We start from the raw sequence: 26,819 nt of genomic DNA, 5'->3' as shown, positions 1-26,819 counted from the left end.
CCGGCTTAGGAACTCACCAGAGAGAAGATGGCAGCTCTCACTGGAGACTCCGGGTCAAAGCGGTCCCTGGAGGCAGACCCGCCTCGAGCAAGGGAGGGGCAGCTAAGGTCGCTGATCCACCTCTGCCACTTGGAAGCTGAGAGGATCCTGTCCCTGCCACCCGGCGGCTCCCCTGTGACTCGTGGGGCTGTGCCTCCCTGTTGTCTGCTCCCTGCTTAGGAACTCACCGGAGAGAAGATGGCGGCTCTCACTGGAGACTCCGGGTCAAAGCGGTCCCTGGAGGCAGACCCCGATGTGTATTTTCATAGCCATTAGTGTAACTGAATCAACAAAAATATCATTAGGACAAGAAAGACTTATGTGAAAAATATTAAAGCAAAAATACAGGCTGGACAATCATAATAAAATTAAATTTACTGCAGAAGCCTTCCTGTAACACTTGAACGTATATGATATCGCTCACCCTTTGAACATCATTGTTCATATTTTATAATGCAAATGAAAATAGTTTTTCAATTCTTTTTGTCCATCTCGTTTAGAACATTGTTCTGCCAATATGTCTAATCTTAGAAATCAGATAGTAAGAGCACAGTCATTCAATTTAATTCCATAGAGTACTCTGCTAATGTGGCATACAATGATTCCACTTATTAAAACCAGATCTACTTGAAGAAAAATGACGTCTGCATTAGGAAAACCTATCTGAAATAAAGTGGAAGAAACAGCTTGCCACTACCACCATACCCCTTGTCACACACCTCCACAATTTCCAGATGCATTCACATCTAGGTGTCCGTCCTGGGGTTTTATAGGATTGCCATATATTTGATGGTCACAAAACTTTTGAAGCCAAAAGTATCCTGGGATAAGTTTCTTGATGGCAGAGTTTATGGTTTATTTAGTTTTAAATTTTGCATCCTTGAAACCCAGCATTCTACATTCTGACTGCTAAGTGAAGACATTGGAAAATGATGCACAGAAAGGAGGAAATGAAATACTTAGATTATACACATAACACACTCTATTGTCGAGTTAAATATAAACCCCGGAGATGGAACATTCTACCCTAGCTTAGTACTGGACTTGCCCAAGGAGCTTTTCAACATGCAGTTTCCTGGATCCCTCCAGAGGGTATCTTTCCTTTATCATCCCAGGGCAGGTGATACTTAAGCCCCCCACTGATAGACAAGAACAGCTAAGTTTTAGAGACATCAATTTGTAGGTGGATTTCATGTATTTCTCACAAATGATACATTCATTTCAGTTTTAAGCTAGACAAGTACAAATATAGAAAACTACACATTTTCCGTGTTTTCATTTCCAAAACAAGAACACTGAACATAAAAACAGATTAAATTACTTCTCTAATGGTAAACATCTAATAAATGTCCAAGCTAAGATTAAAATTCCATCCTTCCTTGGTCTAGTGTTCATTTTCCACACGGCACTATTTCTCTCATTATCTTAGAGGTGTTTTCCGGGGGGGAAAAAAAGAAAAAGAAATGAAAGCTGCTTCCAACTATAAGGTGCTTGTCCGCTCAGGTGCAATTCCAAACACACCTTAGAAATCAAAAGCAAAGAAACTGCATTTCATTATCTTATGTGTTCACTGCCAAACATAATCCTCTCAAGTATTGTGGCTTGTATAATGTAATTAGGTGACTTGATGGAAAATAAAAAATTTAATATATGATGTGATATGCAACCCTGGACATGCATACAAAGCTGGTAGGAAACTGGTTTGATTTTAAATTCATTGGCTGTTATGGATGACAGGCAAAATGATAAATGTCCTAGAGTCCTGCCATGCCTGATTGTGTCATAATGCTAAGCTCCTCTACACATAATTGTCATTTGGCAACCTTAACGAGGAAAAGGACAAGCAGTACTGTTAGGAGTTATCTACAATAATTCTGCTTCATTTAATAGTTAGAGAAAGGGAAAATAATTAGTTGACCTGATCTTTCTTAGCCATTAAGTAGCTTTTAAATTAAAAAATAGAGTTGAGTTTTTATTCCCTCTTAATTTAAACTGTTGGTATTACAAGAATGTCTGAGTATTGCTCTTTATGTTAGCTTAAGCCAATATTTTATAATATTTTATTGTAGTAATTGCAATTTCTCTCAAAGACTATCAAATATGTATGCAAAGATACTTTAGTTCATTAACCAAAAAGCTAGATGTTGAAAATTAGAAAAAAAGAAAATTGATTTAAAGTTACATTATGGAGGAAATTAGCTTTACCCAATTTTGCTGCTTTTATTTGTGCTGCATAATTGAATCTGAAAAATAGTTGTTCATTAAGAGTGTTCACCTCAAATCAAATTGTTCTGTTGTATTGTTTTAAATATAGTATTCACCATATGGCAGATTCACAGATTTATAGATTCATTATGAGGATGTGATTCATTTATTTGCTCTGGTGTGGAAAAGTCCGGTTCAATAATGACATCATCTCATGTAAATGCAACTAGATTGGTACATTCTTGAGGCCAAAAGATGCTGAAGAAATCTGCCAAAATGAGTGTGCAGTTGGAACAAGATGAATGAGCTACATTCTGTTAATGGAAGCAATATGGGTGTGACCTACATTGTAAGAAAGGGAATTCCTCTTTCCTTATGCTGGAACATTTGTGGATCTCTGTGACATGTTCAGAGATGGAACGAACTTCATGAATTTCTGAAGACTGGTACTTCTAAAACACCCACACAGACTCAGGCTCTGATGAATTCTTTTGAAGAATTTGAGGTATTGCTTCATGACACTTTGTATCATTACAATATATTGATGGTCAATAGAAAACATAAAGTGTAAACTTACACCATAAGACAAAAGAACAACAATCCACACTTTCACAGATACAAAACAATTGTTGAAACTTTCCTTTCACTTCTGAAGTTGGCACTTTACTCACTGAACTGTCTATTCAAGTCAAATGTATTGTGTATGTATTTATGGATAGATAGATGAATTTTAAGTTTATTTATTGTTTTGAGATTATAATATAATTATATCATTCCTTCCTTCTTTTTCCTCCCTCCAACTATCCCATAAACTCCTATACCACTATTGTTTTCTTTCAAATTCATGGCATCATCTCTCACTAATTTTTGTTACATTCATACATGTATCTACATATGTACTTCTAAATACAACCTGTTCACCTGTGTAATGTTGGTTGTATATATATATATATGTTTTCAGGGCTGACCATTCTAATTGGTATGTTCTTCCCTGAGGAAGGCCATTTCTCCCACTCTCACCATTTCTTAGCTGTGTGAAGTTCTCTCTGTAGGGTTGAGGCTTCACGGGCTTTCCCTGCCCACTTTGATGTGTCTATTGATATTTTCCTTGTTCAGCTCATTCTTAGGCAGACAAGTGGTAAAACTTTATGGGGCCATGTCTGACATCATTACTAGAAGACACAGTCTTACAGCAAGTACCCTGACCTTCTGGATTCTTACCAACTCCCTCTTCTGGAGTGTTCCCTGAGCCTTAGGTAAAGGAGTTGTTTTGTAAATTTATCTACTGGAAATGGTGTCAACAACACAATGTTTTGATTGGTTGTTGTTTTCTCTAGTGGTCACCATTTGTTGTAAGAAAGTAAGGAATGAGAAGTACATTTATCTGGATATAAGGACAAATATTCACAATGTAGTTAGAAATTATGTTGTTTTGGTAAATTGATGGCTGTAGGTTCTCCTCTAAGATTCACAATTTCATTAGCCCTAGGGCATTGGCTAGGTTTCCAGACCAAGCATGTTTTCTCTCTTACTAAATGGATCTTAAGTCTCATTGGCAAGCTGTTGGTTAAGGTTCTGTGCCACACTGATCATTGTTGTGGTTCATAGCCCTCATGACTGTTGGCTGCTTTCCTCCATTAGACACTTGCATGGCAACTTCTGGCATCATGAAAGCTGGTATTCAGGGAAGGGGCATTAAGATCAGTTCTAGCTCAGGGGCCTCTGAGCCATGTGTCCAAAGTATGAACTGCCTTCAGCAATAGTGACTTCTATTTCTGGGGTTGGCAACCAAGGGCAATAGCAATATTCTATAATATTTAGGGAGCCTCTTGTACAACCTTAACCAGCTACTCAAAAGAGGGATTCTCATGCCTGGTGTTGGATTTTTCTTAGGTGGTCTTTGGCTCTTGGAGGGAGCATTGTCAGCTCAAATGAGAAATTTTCATTTAAGCTATATGTGTATCTTGATACACAGATTACATACAGGATTTTTAGGTAGATAGTTAATACTATGAATTCTTATTTACTTTTTTGGACATTCTTACTATAATTTTGCCCTGCTTTTATAATTATCTCCCTCCTCCCTTCCTAATTAGAGCCCCCTTTTTCCCAATTTCCTTATTCAATTGCTTATACCCAGCTATTCCCCCTATATATTACTTCATAACCCCAAAAGAAGCAATGGTTCCTTCTACCTTCACCCAACCAAGACATTTTTAAACAGTTGCTCAATGTCTGAGCTGTCAATAGTTCCACAGCCATAATAGTAAAATAATTCCAATAAAGTCAATAGGGATAATTTTGAGCATGTAAAATCTTTGTAACTATTGTCTATACTTCTAAAAAAACTTTTGCTCTTATCAAGATTGCTTATATCTGTGCAATGCATTTTGTGCAGAATTTATTGCTTATTAACCCAAAAGATAAATGTCTTTTCTCAGTTAGGGAACCTAGTGGTCTTTTGCCAATTGGCTCCACATCACTGACTAAGAGGCCATAGGCATCCATTGCAGGTGACAGGCTGTGACACTGCTGTGTGCACAAACAGCAGGTGCTACTTAATACTCTACCGAGAGGGTAGTGATTCTTCACCAATCTCAACTACCAGCTAAGACTTGCCCCACAGTTTACTGGTATGATCGCATTAGTTTTGCAGCAGGCAACTTCTGACAAAGAATGCATTATGTAACTGCTATTGTCTTTCCTGTTGTTACAAAGCATTTTTGTTCACATCAGTGCAAACCATCAGCACTCAGCCAAGTCAACTGAAAATGTTCCTTCCTCTATAATTTTACATTGGCTCAAAGCACAGCACTAAATTGCAAAGTAGTAGTGACACCAGTCAATGTGTGATGACATCAAGTCTTTTGGTGTGATAGTCTGATTATAAAAATTGCCTATTCATCAACCAATTTTAAGATTTATGTTTCTACATATTATGTGTATATGTGTGTACATATATATATATGTGTGTGTGTGTAATTATATGTAATAAGTTTGCATAAACATTTAGTGTGTGTTACATATGTGAGTGAAATTAACATTTAAAACAAGCTTTTACTTTATACTCTGAAGCAATCATGATTGCTTCTGTCATCTATCCTTTATTTTAGTTTTTCTGCTGTTCAGTGATTTTTTTGGAGATTATTATGTTAAAGTATGAATAAAAATAGATAAATGAGTGAGCACTTAAATCCAATGCTCGTGGATCAATACCTAATTATTTACTATGTTCTACTGGGACAGCTTAGCAAAGCTAAGATTGCAATTCAGTAGTATAAAATAAAGTGGAATAAATGATTAGAAAGAGCAATAAAGGAGATAGATAAGAGTAAATAAAATGAGGGAAATTTGTCTCTTGGTTTAAAATTGTGATGTATTATGTTCCTTAATATTAAGTATATCGATTGCTTATCGTTTCCATGTCATTCATTTTAAATGCTTCAAAAGAAGCTTTATTTTTGGAAAAAAAATGTATTCAATTATCTATATTTCAGAAAAGATTAATCTTCAAGAATTTTGCCCAGAAATGTCATGTAAATGATAACCAGGTCCTTTTTGACACATTCCAACTAGCATTTTAGACCCAATTTGGTTTAATAAATGTAAAATAGAAGTGCTTATTAAAAGTTTTTCACTATAACAAGTTCGTATACCCTTTTTCTAGTAATGACACCCACCTGACCCCTGTCAGCTCCAGTGGTTCTTCATCAGTAATCACAGGGTGGGAAGATATGGGAGGTGAGACAAATTGCCTTTAGAAACCTTCGATTTTAACAAAGCCAGCCTACAGAAGTGCACATTTCTGAATAGGCACCGAGCATTTCTCCCTACTGAGCTATTTTGTGAGTTACCCTTTAACTCTTGCTTGAAAATACTTGTGCAGCAGAGTGAGTAGAAGCTCGAGCACAAAGGGAAAGTTCTTAGGTGTTTTCCAGTAGGAAAAAGAAATGTAACAAAAGATCCAATGTTCCCTAATGCTTCCTATGGACAGTATTAGTGTCTTATGTGGACCCACTAATTTTATCCCAAAATACTCCTTATGAAGATTATTATGACTCTTGATTTTAAATGAGTTTTAGAGAAGTTAAGTGCCCAGTGATGAGTAAGGCATCTGAAGTGTACTTCACATGTCCAAGTCATAAGCAAATATAGTCTGAGTCCTGTTTATTAAAAACAAGCCATAAATAAATGAGACTTTTAACATCTTTAATGTGCACACTTACTTAAGTTAGAGTTCTGGTCACCATGCTGTCACTCTGTCATACCATATTTTTACTTGTAGCCCCAAGAAATCATAATAACCTGTCAATTATTATTGAAGCAATCTGGATTGAGACCACTTCATTTTTTTTAATTTTTTTTCTAATTCTGTGATGAAAAATAAAAAGGGAAGTACTTGTTTTCTGTGAACCATTGTCTCTTTCTACAAATTTCACCTTTATTTCCTCAGATGGAGGAATGAGATGAGAGCCTTGTTCACACAGTGTGGACTGTGCCCAGAGTGCTTTTTTCTCTGCTCTAACTACTCCTAAGTCTATGCCTTGAAGCTTCTAGCCTCCAAACAATCTAATCGTCCAAGCTAAATGATTCAATTCAGCTGCTTGTGGCTTCTCACTGAATTGGTATGCTTGGCTTCATACTAACTTTGGGAGTATGTTCCAATCTTCTGCTTCCTTCTCATTCTCCAGCTTGTTCTGTCTTCACCTTTTCTTGCTTGTTCTCTCTGCCACCTGACTTTGTAAAACTCTCTCACCACACACACACACTACCTCTCTTGCTGCACTGCTCTTAAATAGCCTCCTCCTTCTTGTGAGTTATGAGAGTTGGGTGTATCCTGTCTCTGACTCATTCTGTCAAATCTTTCTCTGATTCATCACTTGGTCTGTCCTGCAATAGACGTCACTTTCAAAGATGGCTGCTTTCTTCTACAAACTAACCTTAGCTTCATTGTTAGGTATTAAAGGTGTGTCTGTTTGCCAGGCAGATCTTACTGTCATACAGAGCAAGTCTGCATTCCAGCTATATCACCTAGTCCTAGTAAGTCTATGGTTGTGATCCTTTGCCAGAGCATTCATGTTGCTAGATTAAAATTCCTCTACATCTTTTTGTGAATTCTTAGGTCTACACAGCCTCATTGAGCCTATCGCCACATCTATAACAAAAGAGTGTTAGACTACATAATTGTCTCATTTCCTTCAGATACCAATATTTCTGTGGTTTTCCTTTGATGCATGGCAGGATAGCATATGGAAGCGACTGAAATTCTGGTTGGTTTCAAACAAACAAATATAGCATAGATGTTTTTCAAAACTCTTTCCAAACTCCTAGTCCTTAATATTTATTATTACTTCATAATGCTGCTTCTTGGAGGCCAGTGTCATCCCCAGTACAGTTGGAGAGTTTCCTCACAGTGGTAAGTAACAAGGTTTTGAACTTGGCTCTCGCTCATCTGGCTTTATCAATGATAGTAAATAGAAATATCTATTGTCAAATTTATGGCATTGATTTTTATGAAGTTGTGAAGTGTACAAAATTCTTCAAAGGCAGGACTAACAAAGTGAGTTCAGCAAATAAAACCCTGTTTGTTGGTGATTATAAGTTTGTATAAACACCATGGCAATGTTCAGTAAATAGGATTTTAGTTGGCACTGATTTCATATTTAACAGTGTAGGAATGCTGCTTGAAGGATAAAATCTTAGGCTACATACAGGTAGATGATCCTACAAGCCGAGTAGTAAGGTCTCAGTGATCTCTCCCCTACTGCCCACTTGGCAGGTTAAAAAAAAAAAGTCAACAAATGAACAAACCAAAACCAAAGCAAACAACAACAAAAAACTTTGTAGATGGCAGGACAACTAAAAGTAGCTGCTAACAGTGGAATGGAATTTCCACATGATTATCCCAGATCATTGTTATCTGAGGTCTCAGTGACTGTGGACATCCCTGATGTAAGTGGACATGAGAAACATAGCGAAGCTACACTCCTACTAGAGAAGCATTTCTTATTTCCATAAAAGAATGGGGACAGAAAAAAAGCAAGGATGTCTTGAAGAAGACAGATGGCATACTGTTGGCCCCTTAACAGCATTCTTTAAAGCAAAGTTGAAGCAATGACTACCCCTGAAAAGAATATTTTTGTGAGTCTGTGTGCCTATTCCTATCTGTCCTTTGAGGGCTATGTGACAAGTTCTTCTTAACCATGATGGATGATAAGCTAGCAACCCTTCCCTCATCACTGAAACTATTTTTAAGATAGAGTCACAGAATCAGCAGTTGTTTTCTCTCACTTTGCATTTTCATTTCAATGGTGAAGTCTTAAATTCTGTTATTTTTCTATTGTATATATACTTAAAATTACTAGGCATGTTTTACCTACACAAATTTACAGTGAGCCACAGAGTATTCATTTACTTGTATGTACTTCCAAACACTATTGAAAAGGTTTTCGTAACCAATCTGCAAAGCAATTCTACTAAAATTGGGGAAAACAGTATATCTGGTTTCTCCACTAATTCTGCATAGTTAGCCAGAGCAACACAAGAGAAGTAAGTAAAGGAGACATGAAAGAAAAATGAGGATGTCAAAGAGATCCTGTACAAGAGACTCTTGAAATAAAAATGCCCTCCCCAGAATGATCCTCACTGAAAAAGGTCAACTATCTACTTGAAACTGAACTTCACCTGTATTTGAACTGAGCATCTTTTATTCTATATTACAGTGAAGCAATGGATGATGGTACCTGCATCTGAATTGGTAACGAATTTGCCCTTGTGGAAGTGTGTGACTTACTGGCAGCTGAAGAATTGTTCTTTGTTACTTTGATAAGAGCCAGCTCTTTTCCAATGAAATGGGCCTTCCTTGATATAAAGCGCTTCCTGGACATATGATTAATATGAACATGTACAGGATTTTACAGCTTAGAAGAGTTTGGAATAAGAAACTTAAGTATTAGGCAGAAGCATGATAACAATAATTACTTTGATTCCAGTTATTGTATTGTTACCAGAGTGCAACAATTTCTTCTTTCAACAATTATAATCATGCCATTGTGGCTATGCTTTTCACTTTCCATTTGTATGGACTCATGGGTATCTCTAGAGTTAGATTTTACTATATTCTTAAATTCTCAATGTGGGAAGAAAGAAATCAATGAGTGGTTGCAAGAAAGAAGAATTTATAATCATTTTATACTTTCCAAACCAGCATAAAATTTAAACACTGGTTTCCTTGTTTTCAAAAGAGTCTGTCTCCTACCTCTAAATTAGCACAGCAGAGAGGTTTGGCATCATGATCCCATTTACCCTAATAAAAGCTACTTAATGAAGCTTACAAACACTGCTTAGAACCTTGGTGGTTTGACTATTGTGTTTATGTCCTTGATCTATAGATAGATAATCCTTAAAGCCTTTACTAAGACATTTTACAGCTAGCGATTGTATCTCACCAAATAATTTGATTTTTTTCTTTGAAGCATTGTTATGTATATGTGCTATAACATCTAATAATTGACAGTACTATCAAATTCCAATAAAATGTATACATATATGTAATATATATGTATTTGTGTGTACATATACATATATATGTGTGTACATATATATATGTCTATATATATTATCCAAAATGATTCTTTCATTTGTTTTCTGACTAACTAAACTGTTTTCTTAATAAATGATAGATGTAGGAGGACTCAGCCCACAGTGGACAATGATACCTTTGGGGAGGCAGTTGTGGATTATATAAGAGAGCATGCTGAGAAAGCCTTAGAAAACAAGCCAGTAAGGATTATTTCTCCATTTTCTCTGTTTGTTTCTGCTTCCATGTTCCTGTTTTGAGTCCCTGCCCCAACTACTCTAACCCATGGGCACTAACTTATAAGATGAACTAACCCTTTCCTCCCTCCAGTTGGTTTTGGTCATATGTTTATCACAGTAACATAAAGAAGACTAAGAAAGGCTATTTCTCAATGTGCTTCCAGGAGTATCTCTTCATTTGCAGCAATATTTTAGCAACAAATTTCTATTGGCTTATTATTTAACATGTATTATCAGAGTTTAATAGAAAGTTTTGAGGTTCTAGGGAGAAACCTGCAACGTCTCTACCAGCATCAGCTGTTCTGAAACCCAAACTGTCTGCTTGGAACTGCTGCTTCCCTCCTTCTGGCATTTCCCAGTGACCTAATTAAGCCACCTTCGCTTGCCTGCAGGAGTGTCATTTTCTTGCAGTGTACCCTGTCTGAAGATGAAGTGTCACATTATCTTAAGGTTAGTGTGATGAGGCTAAAGTTGTATTTCCTCATGTCACAGGGCCGAATTGACATTTTCAGAGAAAACGTAACATTTCTATCTTTCTGATAAGGAAGTGGAACAATGACCAAGGCCCTTTTAGAGGAGTTTTTCGTAAACTATAATACAGATGAAGGAAATGCCCTGTGGCCACTGCCCTTGTCCAGACTCATCACTCATTTATGTCACTGCCACAGTATTCATTTGCCAGCCATGGCCTAATTATTTGAAGTTAAGTTTGTGTTGACTGATCACAAGAAAATTATGTCAGCTCCAATAACACTTTATTTCTTCCCTGTGTATCTTCAAACCAGCCCAAATCCCATGAGTATCTCTGACGACTAGGTCTCTATTAAGACCTAAGGAAATACTTAGAAAATACAGTTGTTCTTTTATTGAATATGAATATATCAAAACATGGCTTCTATAATCCTTCCCCCATTTCAACATCCCTGCCATGCCCCGGTGATGTTTTATGTCTAGTTAAACTGGAAAACTCATGCTTTGTATCAAAGAAACCACTTTGCAAACAAGGTTTTAGCTGATGCAATGCTTTGGGTTTTCTTTTACTGTTGTCTACCTTAAATTTTGTTTTCCTGTAAATACCTCAGTAAATCATTTCTAACTAATATGAGTGGCAAGAGTTCCTTCTGAGATGTGTGTTTACTATCTGAGATAACCTTATTACTTAGGACCATTTCCTCTCTATTTACACTCTTAGGAATAAAGATCTGATCCATGCAGAATTCCAGTAAAATGTAAAGGTTGTTATTAATCTGGGATCCTCCTATTTCAATTTCATAATGGGACTTTTTGGGGAGTTAAATAGGATGTCTTACCAGATTAGCAGAGACTGCTTCGAGTTGCCCTATCTCAGAGGCGGATTCCATGGCTTCTGAAAAATGTCACTGGGTATGGTCCTAAGTGGAACCACAGAGCCAAACTTTTAAAGGTAACCTTCATTTGGAGACAGTGGAGGTGGGGCAACTGGACAGGCTAAGGTCTCTGCAGTGCCCCCAAGTAGTGCTGCTAATGTGAAGAATTCTGAAGTGTCTGAAGATATCGGGTGGTTTCCTTCAAAGTTGCTGAAACTCTGCAAGGGAGAGAATCATTGCAAGTCGTCATACATATTTGCCATGAGTAGCAAAAATTGAATAGAGAGCAACAGTTCTTGGTTCAAAAATGGACTACCAGTTGATCTCACTGAAGACCCAAGTATTGGTCCAATGCCTAAACTTTGTTACTATGTTCCAACCCTACCCAAAATCGTAGCCTGATATACACGTTTTATTCTTGTGTAGGAAACTAGTGAATCTCTAGGAGGATGTCTTGATTTGTATATTTATTTTTGTTCTGTATTTATATGTATATCTGTGTGAGTATATGCCGCATGTATGCAGGCACCTATAGGAGCCAGGAGAGGGTATCAAGTGCCCTGAAGCTAGAGTTACAGGAGGTTGTGAGCTGCCCATCATGGATATTGGGAACTAAACTCAGGTTTAGAAGAGAAGAAAGCAGTCTTAGCAGTTGACTCACCTTTCTAGCCAGCCTAAGAAGATTTTTAATGAGAATTTTATCAATTAGCAAATGTCCTAAATTCATGAGTAGGAATGAATGGCAGAATTCCTTACAGGTATACAATTTTACAGGTCACACCCCTAAACACTAACACACTCCAACTACCATCTCTAAGTTTTCCTCTTCTTTTGAGACAGTCTCACACGGCAGCCAGGGCTAACCTGGAACTTCCCAGGCTAGCTTGAAACTCATACCAGTTCTTCTATCTATGGAAGCCAGGTTAGCTTAAAACTCACACCAATCCTATCCTGAGCCCCTGTAGTGCTTAGTTTATAGCCTTGTGCCACCACATCTGGCTCTCTCTTCATTTTAAAGTGGATTTCTCAGTGAGGATTACTGCTGCCATCACTATTAATAATTCATCACAAACTCAGACAGCCATGTTATGGAGACACTTATCTTACAGCCAAGATATATTTCACATCGATGGTTCTATGTATCATGATCCAAAGGTTATTTTATGAGTCCCCATATGTGTATGTGTCTTCCATGGAATTGGCTGTAAAGATCATTTGTGAGGGAATTCGATTTCTCTTTTATACTTGTTATTTACTGAAACCATAGAAAATTCTTCTGGAGGTTACAGCATTGACTTGTACTGCGTACTGGAATTTACATCTGCTGATTATCATGAACGGGCAATGTTATGCAAGCATTTGACAAAGAATGCGGTTCACTCATTCAGGAGGTATAATTTTAAGAATTTGTTCTTAAGCAAGTTTTAAGTGAAACATTATGCATGTTTTAAATGTGTTGAATAGGAACTCTATTTATTTGGGCAGATAAATATTTACTATATGCTGATACTCTGTGAGGGTTAAAATGCCAATGGTTTAAAGATTTTGAAAGGGTGATATGATATTCACATATCATATCCATTGGTATATTTATTTAGGGATTCTTCTATTACTGAAAAATAAATGAATGAGATTTGAGGGACATGCTTCCAAATATACCACAAATAATTCTTTTTCACATTTAATAGTGAAATATCCCAAGGTATGCTTATTTTGCACTAGAGAAAAATGACCATGATCAAAGCTTTGAATCAATTTTCAAGATTGGGTCTTGGCCAACCGCTGTCAAATAATCATTCTGTTTTTTTCTTCCTTCTTGTTAAGTGACCAAATTTTTTTTATTGGCAAGGGAGAAATAAATCTTTGAGTATGTTAATTATTCTTATTATTCTGCCTGATCATTTTTCTCATTGTAGACTTATTTGAAAATATAGCTTACGATACATTTTCTTTTACTAAGGAGACAATTTGCAGATGCAGACACTCTATCATCACTAAGGTGATGTGCTACTCTCTGTAGTTCGAATGATGGCTGCATCAAGGAATTATCAAATAAATCTGAATCATTTAGAATTCAGAATTTCCCCAACTGTAGTCCAGTAAGTAATATGTAATCTTAGGTTCCTGAGAAATTTTAAGTGGATCTTTTCTGCATATTATTCTTTTATTTACATTTTAGTCATTTATTGAGTCATAAAAGTATCAATAACTTTTTATTAAGTCACCAATAGGAGGTATACTGGTTTTCCTGCACCTTGTAGCATCTTTTGTCCTATATATTACCTGTCCTTTTCATCTCCTTACCAAAGGAGGACACATCCATGTAACTGCTTCTCACTATCAGTAGCGAGACTATAATTCTCAATGTCCTTCCACACAGATAACAATAGTAACACATAGTAAGGCCACAAGAATAATTAAAGTTTCATATTTAAGAAAATCACCTAGAAATTGCTTTGTCAAATCAAATCAACCCTCCCGAGTTTATTGTGAGCATATTTCTCTAGACAACGAGAAGTCGTATAAAATGACAACTAATTTTCACACACTCTAGGTCATCAATTAGAAACTGGTATGAAATGTTAGTTTCCTGTGGCCCATGCTCTTTGGAAATCAAATCTCTTTTTCCTCTGCCTTGAAAACCTTAGCTTGGTGATAAATCTCATTAATTATTTACATCAGAGTCTCTCCTGCAGTGTTTCTGCTATGGACACCTAAGTCTCTTTGGTATGCCTCCTTTCAGTAGACAGACTCAAGATGCTGGAAAATACAATTCAGCTTCTTCTAAAATCTCTTAAAGTTTCATTGGATTAAATATACTATGAGAAGTACTTGGCTAGACCAAGCAGGTTATGAGTGTAAAATAGCATGTGAAGATGGTATAATTAACCTAATTAGTTTTTTTTAATCTCACTTCATTTTTTGAAGGCATTTTTAATTAATATGACAGCAGATTATTTAGTCCCTAATTGCATCTGAACTTTGCTCAAGGCTGGCCATTGTGTTGACTCGTTTTATTGCCACCTCCTAATTTGTTCTTGCTGGGATTTTTTTCCCTTAATAATTTAGGAGCTACAAGAGAAGAAGGGATAATAGATGATAAAAGCTACTGCTCAGACCATTAGACTGCAGATAAAACCTCCTGTAATTGTGCTGTAACAGAGGGCTGTCCAACAAAGACCTCTTGGGTCAGGTACTTAATCACTCCATTTGGTAAGGAAGAGTGATGTAGGTGGCTTCCATGATTCCATGTCCTTGCTAACTAAACTAAGTAGGCTGGTTAGAAAGGAATCGAAGAGTTGAGTATCAGAGCTGCAACATAAACAGGTTTTTAATCACTATCATTTGTTTACATTTTTTTTTAATTAGACTCCTAGGCAAGGATTCTTTGCTCTAACTGTTGACTTCCCCATCCATTCCTCAAAAGACAAAAATGAGCTTTAGAAAATTTCAAATGCAACTATGGCACTCAGTTGCGACTTCTTAAGACTCTCATTTGGCTTTCTCTGCCTTTGTGGGGGAAATTTCAAACTCCTTAAGATTAAGCACATTCTTTCAGGCTGTCTGTATTTGTAGGTGCACAGGTTTCATTTGTTTGCAGTTGGAGATGCACTTCCTGCTCCAGCTCACATGGATCCGCCTCTGGAGTGGGTTGACACTCAGACTCACTTCCTACCCCAGTTCTCATATAGTGTTTGTTCTGTTCTAAGTAATTTGTTCTTTCCGAAAGCCATCTTCCTTTTCAGTTTGGAATGGGTATCTAATAGTTTCCCTTCCCAAATAGACTCTCTCCTACCCTCCTTGACTTACTAAATCCTGATTTTTTTTTCATTCAGTAAATTCAAAATCCAATCTCAGTCTCTTCCAGAGGCTTCCTGAGAGGAACCACTTTGCTCTTTCCTCTGCAGCCCAGAAGCAGCTGTTCCATTGCTCTTGCACAATTGTACTCTTGGTTTACTAACACATGTGCTTCCAATAGACTGTCAACATTTAAATAACAAAGATGGCTTTATTCATCGATGAGCTCTAGATTTCCCAACCTTCCCTGAGATACATGTACTGGATCATTCTAGAACAAAGACTTGTTCAATCTGTGAGTGATAAGCTCTGTCTTCAAACCATGGCTGTGACAACACCTTACCATGTCACCTTCGGTATACTCTTAAATAACTGGAAGGTTGGGCAATTTTCTTTGTGTTGTGATGCATTGTGTTGCTGTAATCACCATGACCAAAAGCAACTTGGGGATAAAAATATTTATTTCAGCTTATGATTTATAGTTGACCATGAAATGAAGACAAACAGGAGGTTAAGGCAGGAACCCAGGGGCAAAACTTGAAAGAGAGGCAATGGAGGAATGTTGCTTACTGGCTTGCTCTCTCTAGAGTGCTCAGTTTGCTTTATTATACACCCAAGGACAACCCACAATGAGCTGGCCCTCCCATATCAATCACTAATAGAGAAAAATGCTCAATGATCTTACCTACAGATCCGTCTTATGGAAACATTTTCTTATTTGATGTTCCTTCTTCTTAGATGACTGTACCTTGTATCAAGTTAGAAAAAAAACCAACCTACTCATGGGCTCTCCTCAGATGTAACAAGAGAGATCCTAGCCTAGGTGAGGATTATAACTGCTAAGGGAAATCTAAAAGCCCCTTGAGCATCCAAAGAAAATAATGATGGAAAGCCTGGATGACGGTACTATATGGTTACACATATTTTTTTTCCTTAGTGGTTCTGTTTATTTATGTTTATATTTTTGAGAGAGTGATAGGGGGAGAATAAGCTGAAATTTATAAAACTTCCCTTCTTTACTCTTTTTCCTGAATTTCCTAAAACATTTTTGCTATTGAAGTACACGAGGGCTGTCACAGTTTTGAAAGCTTTATAGCTCTGTCATTCCCAGTGCAGATGGGAGAGTATTCCCTTACTATCAGAACAGCAGCCATTTCAGATCAAAGCTCACTAATCAAATTGATTAGCTGCCCTTGAAAATAACTTTCTAGAAAAGAACACATTCCCTTTTTTAACTACTTTTGGTATTATCTATTTTTCAGGGTTGGGTAGAGTGAAATTTTATTGCTTAGGGACATGCACTTCACTTGGGAAAGCAAACTTGAGAAAAAGAAAATTAGGGACTGTCTTTATTGAAGAAAAAAATGGAAGGATAAAGCTGTTAAGAAAAAATAGCTTTAACTGTCTCCAAGAGCAGAAAGGCATGTTAAATATTTGGGGAGAGGCTATACTCTCCGTAATCTCATAGACCTCTGTCTCTGAAGACTCTATATTATATCAGGTTCTAATCTTAGCATGTAGAGATATAATAGAGGCGTGATTCTAAGAGAATCTTCTGTAAGCACCCAGCTTGTACCCTTTTCGACTAGGTAAGGTAGCTATTGAGAAAAGGGACTATGGACATTAGAAACTCGGGTTAATAACTTGTTCTAGTTCTTCACTTGATGACTTGCCTGGCAAGATGGAAAGGGATAACTTTGCTTCTTTGAGTCTCTGTTTATTTCATAACCAAAGAAGCACACTATCTATTGCCTCATATAACGTAGTTGTGAATTTACCTGATTCCAAATAGTCCTAGTTTTTATACACTTAGAAGCCATTATATCTAATCTTGGCCAAAATGGAAATGCCCCAAAGTGGAAGAAAGAAATAGAAGTGAGTAGAAAACATGAAGAAGGAAAGGGGTTATGGAGCAAGAAAGGTGGAGAGAAAGATAGGGAAAAAGAGGTGTAAGAGGCAGAAGGAAAAAATTAAGTTAGGGAAGGGAAAGTTTTAAAAACTACAGCTTTGGAGAATTTTCAGATTACCAACCCTTACAATAAAGCAGCAATTTCTACTAAGAAGAACGATGAATATTGCCTTTCTATCATCCATAAATCAGCTTAGTTCATTAGTGGCAAAATTACCATTCAAATATATGAGAAATAGAGTTGTCTTCTTGTAAGAATAAAATTGAAAGGTCTATTCTAAGGTTTACTTATTATATATACTTTCATGATTTTTATAAATATTATAAAATGCTTATTATAAAATTTTAAAATTATTATACTTTGTGTGATATACTTTTTAAAGACAATAAATGTTGCTGACAGGTATGAAGTAAACCTAAATATTTAGTTATATTGACCTTTAATTTTAAATGTGATTCTTTGTATATCTCACATGTATCATATGAACAGATTTTTTTCTTTCACCTTCTTTCTCTCCTCCACTAGATGATACTGCCCACCTAAAATCAGTCCCTACTTTCTGATTCTTCCATGAACTCCCTTCTTTTGTCCTGTCCTCTCCCTATATCATTGTTAGCCACTGTAACTCTTAAGATGAGAATTCTATCATTTCTATGGTATTACAGATAGGAGATGCTTAAAGTATGGACAACTAAATGTAACTCCATATGGCCCACAGTAGACACCAGAGCTTTGTGCTGATGGGTCTTTTTCCCTGGCACACAGGCCCTCATATGAATATTTCTGTTCAGTTGGTGCTACCATATCTCCATAAGTTTTGAGTAGTGTGGGAAAAGGGCTTGGAGCTCTGATTTGCTCCAGAGGACCTGGAAAATACTCGTGAAGATGTTTATGAGATATGTACTTTACCATCACAAGCTCTTGGAACTAGAGTCCTGCCCTTCAGCTGACTGTGTGACGTGAGCAAGACACATGTGCATCTTAAACCTTAGAGATCTCATAGAAGGAAAAGATAATAAGTACATGTAAGCACTTCAACTGCTGTGTAGAGGACACTTTTGCTTTCCTTTAGAAGTGTGAAGAACATGCTATGGGTCCACCTAAATGACCAGTGTAGAACTATAACCTCTCAATGTATAGCTGTAACCTTGGACCATGCATAAACCTCAGTTATTGGTGGAGAATCCATGAACACATGTTTTAACAAGGATTCTGGGCGATGTTCAGGGGCTACAATGCTTAAGAAACTGCCAGAAAGGCTTATGCCCAATTTTAAAATAAAAACCAGTGAGAAATTGATTTGAATATATAGTTTACAGGAAATATATCCTGATGCAGGCATACTTGGAGCATTAAAAACTCTTGCAATTTTTTTTTTAAGAGCTGAGGATGGAACTGAGCCTTTGCTTGCTAGGCAAGCACTCTACCACTGAAATAAATCCCAACCCCAAAACTCTTGCTTCTTTCTTTCTTAACATTTGAATAAAAATTATTAAGACCAACCCTGAAGGTTTGTATGTTACTTTAATCATCTCTAACAATATGAGATAATTTGAAAGCTGAAAGCATTAACAAAATAGATTTTTATGTCCAAACTATGTAAATGTTTAAAGAAATTTTTACCAAAATATATCAAGTCTTGGCCAATTTATGGTTACAGAAAAGAGCTAATCTTGACAAAAAGAAAGGCAGAGTCAAAAATGTTCTCTTTGAATAAGAAGATTTTGAGATCTAATGAGGATCTTTCTGAGTTTGATTCATTTATTCATATTTCAGGAAGTACCATTGTATCTGCCTGATTTCCATGATGATCACAGTAGTGGAGTCTGTGCTGACCAGATCCACATTGCTCATTCCATCCTACAGGATGTGTACAGCACTATAGCAATACCAAGCACAAAACCAGCCTTGCTAACTACTCATAAAATAAGAGCACATGAAGGATTAATTGAATTTGTTATAAAAATTGTTATGGTTAATGCAAATGAATTAATGACAGAATTGTGTGTGTAAGTGTGTGTGTGTGTGTATGTGTGTGTGTGTGTGTATGTTAGTTTGTTTTAACACAAGCACTATTGCTATTTGAAACAATAACTAGGCGAGCCAGAAAAGAACTAGTAAAGAAAGCCACAGTGATGGAGTGGTTTCTTAAACTGCCCTCTAGACAAGCTGGTAGATAAGAATCGTGACACTCTTTAGCATCAGATTTCTCGCAGATCAATAAAGTGAAGGTGCAAAGAGAGCAGAGGAACACAGAGAATGGGAAACCTCCACATACACAGAACGGATGTCTGCTCTAACAGGAAACAGCATTACCAACAAGGGCAGAGAAGCAAACTGGCTCCATGGATTTTTCCCTTGGCTCCTCCTATCCCTTACTAATGCACCAGAGGATGTAAATAATGCATACAGCAGATTGCATTAGAGACAATTGTCTCCTTATTGCATGCATAAGTCAAAAGTCATGATTAGTGCATTAGAGACAGAGGTTCCACTCCAGATTGCATAGTCTCTTTGCCTAATGAATTTCACAAATAGGAAACTTGAGTGCCCAAGCAGGCAAACAAGACTATATCTTTGTAGTTTGCCTCATGGAATACCTTCTTTTGTATCATAAAATTTAAAGAGATAGTTTATGAAACAAATAAAAGCTTTCTGGGAGAAACTATCTCTAAATAGAGAAAGCAGACAAAGTTGAAATGGCAGAATATTGCATTGTTCCTTGTGATGCAGTGAGAGATAGAACTGCCATCTCTTTTTAAGTGTAGGCAAGGCAATTCTGAACAAGCTAATGTTACATGTCTTCTGTGGTGGCCTCCGCTGTATCTTCTATTGAATGATCACACATTTATATATGATCTACAGGATGTTTATTCTCAGACATCCTTTTCAGTATTTAATCAGTATGTATCGATTATACTTAATAATGGGTTTCATTATGGCATTTTCATACATCCATATAAGGTATATTTACCATATTCATTTCCTGCTAACTTCTTGCACTCCCTCCCACTCCTGCTGATCTCCTTCATCGTCTCCTCTAGTCCCTGTCAACTTTTATATCTTTTTTTCATGTGACTCAATGAGTTTTCTTAGGAAAGGCTTCCATAAGTATGAGTGAGAGAGTTTTCACAGGAGCAGGTACATCTCACTTGTGGCTACATTGATTTAAAAAAAAAAAAAGTCTCTTTCCTCTAGCAACTATGAGCAGATGCAGCAGAGGCAGCCAGCCATCTCTCTGAGTTCAAGGCCATCCTAGACTACAGTCATCCAAGGGTTACATTCCTCTAGTAGAATCATGATCAGTCACATACCTTGGCTTTATCAGAAAAGAGGAATTGTTGAGCCCACTGCCCCATCTCATGTGCTTCTCCGGGACCTTTTCTCTGACAGCCTCAGCTGGTGTGGTCAGGGTGTTTACTCTAGTGTGTGCCTTGTGTTTTCCCTTCTCCTCTAAGTAGAGTCTGTTTAATAGCAAAGAACACCAGATGACTTTTCAGGTACGGGGATTTGATGTAAGCTATAAATAGGAAGCTTATACCCCCTAGGCATCCAATAAAAACCAAGCTAGTTTCTATCCTACGTAAGAAAAAAAAATACTATAGATTAAATAGGAACATGTTACTTTTTAAAAACTATTCTGGCTGGGCATTGTAGCTATTGCCTTTAACCCAAGCACTTAGTGGTCAGAGGCAGCCATCTGTGTGAGTTCAAGGCCAACCTAGACTACACAGTGATTTCCAAGTCACCCACAGGTTATATAGTTTCTTCTCTCAAAAACAAAACAAAATAAATGAACAAATGAAAAGTCACAACAACAACAACAAACCTTTCCTCTATTCTTTATTCGTACTGTCACTTTAACAGACCTTCCTCCTTACTTGGTAGAGTTTGAGTAGTTATGCATTTTTTAAAAAACAAACTTTAGGGGTCTGGAGAGATGGCTCAGTGGTTAAGAGCACTGACTGCTCTTCCAGAGGTCCTGAGTTCAAAACCCAGAAACCACATGGTAGCTCATAACCATCTGTAATGAGATCGGGTGCCCTCTTCTGGTGCGTCTGAAGACAGCTACAGTTTACTCACATATATAAAATAAATAAATCTTTAAAAATAAATAAATAAATAAAAATAAAAAACAAACTTTTAATTTTCAAATAGTTATGGATAGTACAAAAGAGTCACAGAGGCTTTGCCTAAGCCCCATGCCAATCTTTTCTTGATCTTAGTGTACCATGCCACTATATACTATAAAATATTATACTACTATGTCAGGGTTACAACAAGTGAACCAATCTTTATATGTTGTTGCCATCTGCACTCAAGTTATGATACACACATATCTATAGATAGATAGATAGATAGATAGATAGATAGATAGATAGATAGATAGATATGGAAGGGAGAGACTGAAAAGAAATGTTTTCAATATAATTAAATATTTTTTTCTTAAAAGTTTTGAATAAAGACTGATTAGAATGTAAGAATCACATTCCCTCTCAATCCATATGAGTTTGTCTGTGGCTGGAGAGATGGCAAACAGTTAAGAGCACATGCTGTTCTTTCAGAGGACCTGGTTTTAGTTCCTAGGCTTCACAGGGTAGTTCACAACCACCTGCACTTCCAGTTCCAGAAGTTCTAACTTCTTCTGTCTTATGAATTCTGTGGACATCACATGTAAATAGATGCATATACCTGTGTGCAGGTAAAAAACCCATTCATATAAGATAAATACAATCAAGGCGCTTTCTGCTTTGACTTCTGAGAAAATTAGCATTAGCCTGTAGGCCCTTAACTCAGTAGTACCTGGTTTACTGAGGACTTGACATCTGCCAGATGACTTCAAAGACTCTTGGCCCACATTATCTTTGGTGCTATCTACATCTTGCAAAATCCAAACCTACATTCTATACATTCTATATGAGAGAACTGAACTCAATGAATCAAATTTCTATAACCACACTCAGCCTGGAAATAATAGATAAAAAGGAAGAGAGAGGGAAGAAAAGGCAGAGGAAGGGAGGAAGAAAGAGGGGAAGAAAGAGGAGAACTGAGGAAGAAAGAAATATAAGAAAAATAAATACCCTAATCATATTTTTATAAACCTTCATGTTTACAACAGAAGATTTTTGCATTTGAATTCCAATCTTGATTAGTAGAATGGAGTGTTTTGTTATCTTTGAATTATGTAAATGAGGATGATTGGTTAAAGTTGGCAATTTAGTCACCCTGGTTACTTTTAATATAGTCTCACCAGCAGATTTATTGAAGAAGTAATAAAGACCTGTTTTACTACCAAGAACTGCTATGAAGAATAAAAAGTACTAGTGAGCATTACTAAGGATGATCCCATTTTATCCAAGAGATATAGAGTGCAGTTATTTATTATCCTGTAATAGTGTTAAGATTTTTAAAAAATTAGTTCAAACTGAATGACCTATCCTAGGTGCCTGAAAAGGAACTGTGTATTCTTATGTAGACTGGTCTGTACTGATGAGTTTCTGCTGACCAAGATTTCTAAGAAAGAATAGTAGACTCCCTTGCTTTGTGTGTGGGGCGGGGGGAATGGAGCTATAAGGCAGAGACAACATTTAAGACATGTCCAAAGCTCCTGACCCTGAATTCTTTTTTGAATGACAAATGACAAAATAAATACAATTGAGAGCATCATCTAGAGATGTATTACTGCCGTTTGATGACAGTCATTTTTCTGTCTGATTGCCATAGCAGGAGTCTCTTAAATACTGGAACTCTGACAGGCTGCTGTTGCCCATATTTTTGGAAGCACAAGGAACAATTCAGATTTAGCAAGGTCACTTTTATTTTTTATTTTCTCTGAGTCTTTCACAGATGAAACCCAGGACCTCTTACATGCTAGTCTGTCACACTGCCCGTTAGTTGCATTCCCCCAAGGGGTGAGGTTACCTTTCAAGTGAGCATTACACTCAGTATAAAATCATCAGGGGATGCTTTTTGTTAGAACTATGTATTAGCTTAGAAGTAAGTGTCAAGATGGAAACACACACTAAGGTTTACTCTGCATATGTTTCTCCACTGCCTTTGGACTTAGAGTAACTCACATCATAACTGGGAGGCATGTGGCCTGAGACTTCCTGAACTGAACAGTAGCCTTAAGGTTTAGTGAACACAGATGTGTTCCTGTGAAGCATGAGTTCCTGTGTCTGTTGGTATTCCTCTCTCCATGACCCATACTGTAAAAGCACCAATATGACATTAGTCTATGTATGTTGGTGGTGAAAGGAGAGAATGCACAAGCTTAGATCTTTTCTTTCAAGTAGCACTTAAAGGATGGAAATGATCTCAAGTGTATCACCACGACTGCTCAGTGTGGCTAGTTCATTGTTTGTGTTATGGTCACCGAAATGAAGGTTCTCCAGGAAACAGAGCCAAGCTCGCTTCTTTCATACCATCTTCTGCTGCCTCACTTCTATTTACTCGTAGAAACAAACATCTACAAGACATATGTCTTGGATGTGAAGCAACTTCTAGAAACTGACCACCTTGCATGTAAATAAGACCAGTTGATCATTAGTGATGTCTCCTTAAGAGAATCAAGGTTATTCATTTTTCTGGGAAAACTAGAATCAATCAAATTTTGATTTCATCATAGTCTCTTGTACTCACAGGGCATTCGTTAATTACTTGTTGCATTAAAAATGTGAGACATTTTTAAATATATTCAGGGTTCAAATAAAGAACTGACAACAAAACTGAAAGCAAAAGTGTCTCACCAGTTGCACACAGTCACACCCATACCAGTTGCACACAGTTACACACATACCAGTTGCACACAGTCACACCCATACCAGTTGCACACAGTTACACACATACCAGTTGTACACAGTCACACCCATACCAGTTGCACACAGTTACACACATACCAGTTGTACACACTCACTTGCACACCAGTTCCACACACACTATTTGCACACAGTTACATACATACCAGTTGTACACACTCACTTGCACACTAATTGAAAAACTAGGCAATAGACAAATTGGAAAAACAAAAGGGCCTAGATCTTTGGGGCAAATTCTTTTTTAAAAATTATTTTATTTATTTACATTCCAGTCCTTGTCCCTCCTCAGTCCCCACTCCCACAGTTCCTCATCCCATTCCTCTTCCCCCCTGAGAGGGCACTTCTCCACAATCAGACCTTCCCCTTCCCTGGGGCCTCAAGTCTTTCAAGGATTAAGAGCATCATCTGCTACTAAGGCCAGACCTGCCAGACCTCTGCTATATATGTGTTGGGGGTGGTGGCCTCCAACCAGCCTGTGTTTGCTCCTGATTGATGGCTCAGTCTCTGGGAGATCCCTGGGGTCTGGGACAATTCTTAATGAAGTCTATGTGGTCTCTGGGCTTTTCTTCCTAAACTGCTGTACCAAGAGAACCAGGGGTGGGTTTTCGTTGATGAGGATATTGTTTGTTTGTTTTCTGAGAGAAACGAGGAGTGATAAAGCACACACCTCAAAACAATTCTGAAGGTGCCCAAGCACAACTGAACTTTGTTCCAACGCCAACATGATTATCCTTAGAGTTATTAGCATGAAAGTTAATTATCCTGTTGGATTTATATGGATGACACTAGCCAGCAATTTAAGTATTAAAATGCATATGAACTTAGACTCAAATATATCCAGCGTGTGACCTAACTATTCTATCTAGCAAGTCATGTGTTCATGCAAATTCTTTGGGAATAGATTCTGCTCAGACTAGAACAAGGTAAACCTCATAGAACTTCTGGTCACACACAAAGACATTTGCTTTTGTTTGAAGACAAACACCTGAAATATAAAGTTAGCACATGTAGACCAGGATACTGTCTCCAGCTTTTATAAATAAGAACCGGGAGTTCAGAGAATAATATTATTTACCCAACAAGAATGGGTAAGGATCAACTGAGGGTGGTAATGTTCTTGGGGTGGGTAGTTTCATTGAGTTCTAACATCTTAATGTGTCTGGAAATAGAAAAATAGAAAAACAAATTATATAGAAGCATCCCTCCCTAGCCCCCCTGCCAAAACTACTTTGGAAAGATTTTTTTTTTAAACTTATAAAAGAAGCAATTAATGAATGTACATTTAATGTAGCAATTAATGACATTGCTATTGTACTTAAATCTACTTAGATGATAAATGTAGAAAATATAATCTCTGAATCTAGAGGCAGGCAAATCAACCAATACTAGGAATTCAGATTTCTCAGAAGAGGTTTGACAGTTTGACTCATGGCACGTCAGCAGGAGACCAGAATGTAGGTCTGATCGTCAGGCCCCAGAATCTGAGAGCTGCAGTCACATGTGCGCGACAAGAGCTAAGATCCCCACAGTGTTCTCTTAGATTCCTCCTGTTTTGTAAATGCATTTGTATCTTTACTGAGCAAACATTTTGAGTGTCTGTATTCTCCTTACACAACTTTAGATGTTGGCAGTCAAGCTGTGAGGGAAACCTAAACAACATAATGATATTGTAGAGCTAGTGTTTACATGCTGAATTGAGTATATATATATATATATATATATATATACATGTATGTGTGTATATATATAAATATATATAGTTTTATATATGTATATATATATATAATTAAGTAATAATAATAACAGCAACAGTTTCTAGTGACAGGATACCAGCAAAGTATGTTCAGAATCCTTTGTTGAATTATTATCTGTATTATCAAGAGCTAGCTATAGAAGTATAAAGAATGCTGACAAACAAAATAGGAGACAATGTCCTGGTTAAGGATCCCAGAAGGGTTAGAAAAGTAGGGGAGGCAGCAGAGTTGGGCCAGAATACCTCAGTGAAGCTGGACATGTACAAGGACACTACACGCAACCTGAAGAATAAGTTTTCTGAATTAGCATCAACTTAATTTTAAAGTGTTCTCTGTTCATGCTGAAACTGGCCATTCTGCTCTTTCTTTGAATACACACATTGATCTTTATCCTCAGCACTCATAACTGCTTCAGTGAAGCAGGGCAGTGGGAGCCATGAACCTCTCCCCACCAAGATGCCCCACCTTCCTGGACAACTTTCTCAGTCAGCATAGGCTTATTTCTAGCCAGTACTCATACTGTTGGTGTGGTTTTGCACATCTGAGCCTTTGGGAAGACTGTATGGCTAAGTGGGGTTTTATTTAGCACAATACGTCTTCCTACAGGACAAGTTGAGAACTTCACGTTGCAAGATTCGGGGAGATGTGGTAGAAAAGGCAATTAACTGGCTTCATTTTAAAATAAAAACTGCCTTGGTGTCATAGAACATTTCCCATGAAACTTCTTCGCAACTGGCAAACTCTGGGCCCTACATTTCATGGGGAAAAGGCATTGAGGTGTTTTGTTCTGAATTCGTGCTCTTTGCTTGTATACAGCATCATTGCCAGAGGATTTTCCACTCATCAATGGAAAAATGTCAGCAGCTGCTAATGTAGAGAGAGAACATGCCATTTAATGGGGAGTTGAGTCGTATTCTGTCCTCATAAGAAAAAATACTTCACTCAAGTTGGAAAATACACTTGAGGCCCTTATTTCTTAAAATTCCTCTTACAGATATTACCATAACTAACTGAACAAAATACCAGTTTTATCTCCAGTCTTTTCTGATTAGAGTGTTGTATAGTATAAAGAACAGTATATGTGTGTACATGTGTGGGTTAGTGTGTGTGTGTTACTTAGTATTTTTTTAC

At 37.1% G+C, this 26,819-nt stretch overlaps 1 protein-coding gene across 2 annotated transcripts in view; it reads left to right on the top strand.

Annotated features, from left to right (window-relative positions):
• Positions 1-26,819, top strand: part of Prkg1 (protein kinase cGMP-dependent 1) — a 1,194,975-nt gene that overhangs the window by 538,027 nt on the left and 630,129 nt on the right. The window lies entirely within an intron of this gene.

The sequence above is a fragment of the Mastomys coucha genome, unplaced genomic scaffold, assembly GCF_008632895.1.
Source record: "Mastomys coucha isolate ucsf_1 unplaced genomic scaffold, UCSF_Mcou_1 pScaffold21, whole genome shotgun sequence".
Classification (NCBI taxonomy): Eukaryota; Metazoa; Chordata; class Mammalia; order Rodentia; family Muridae; genus Mastomys; species Mastomys coucha.
This window is presented reverse-complemented; position numbering and strand designations above follow the sequence as displayed.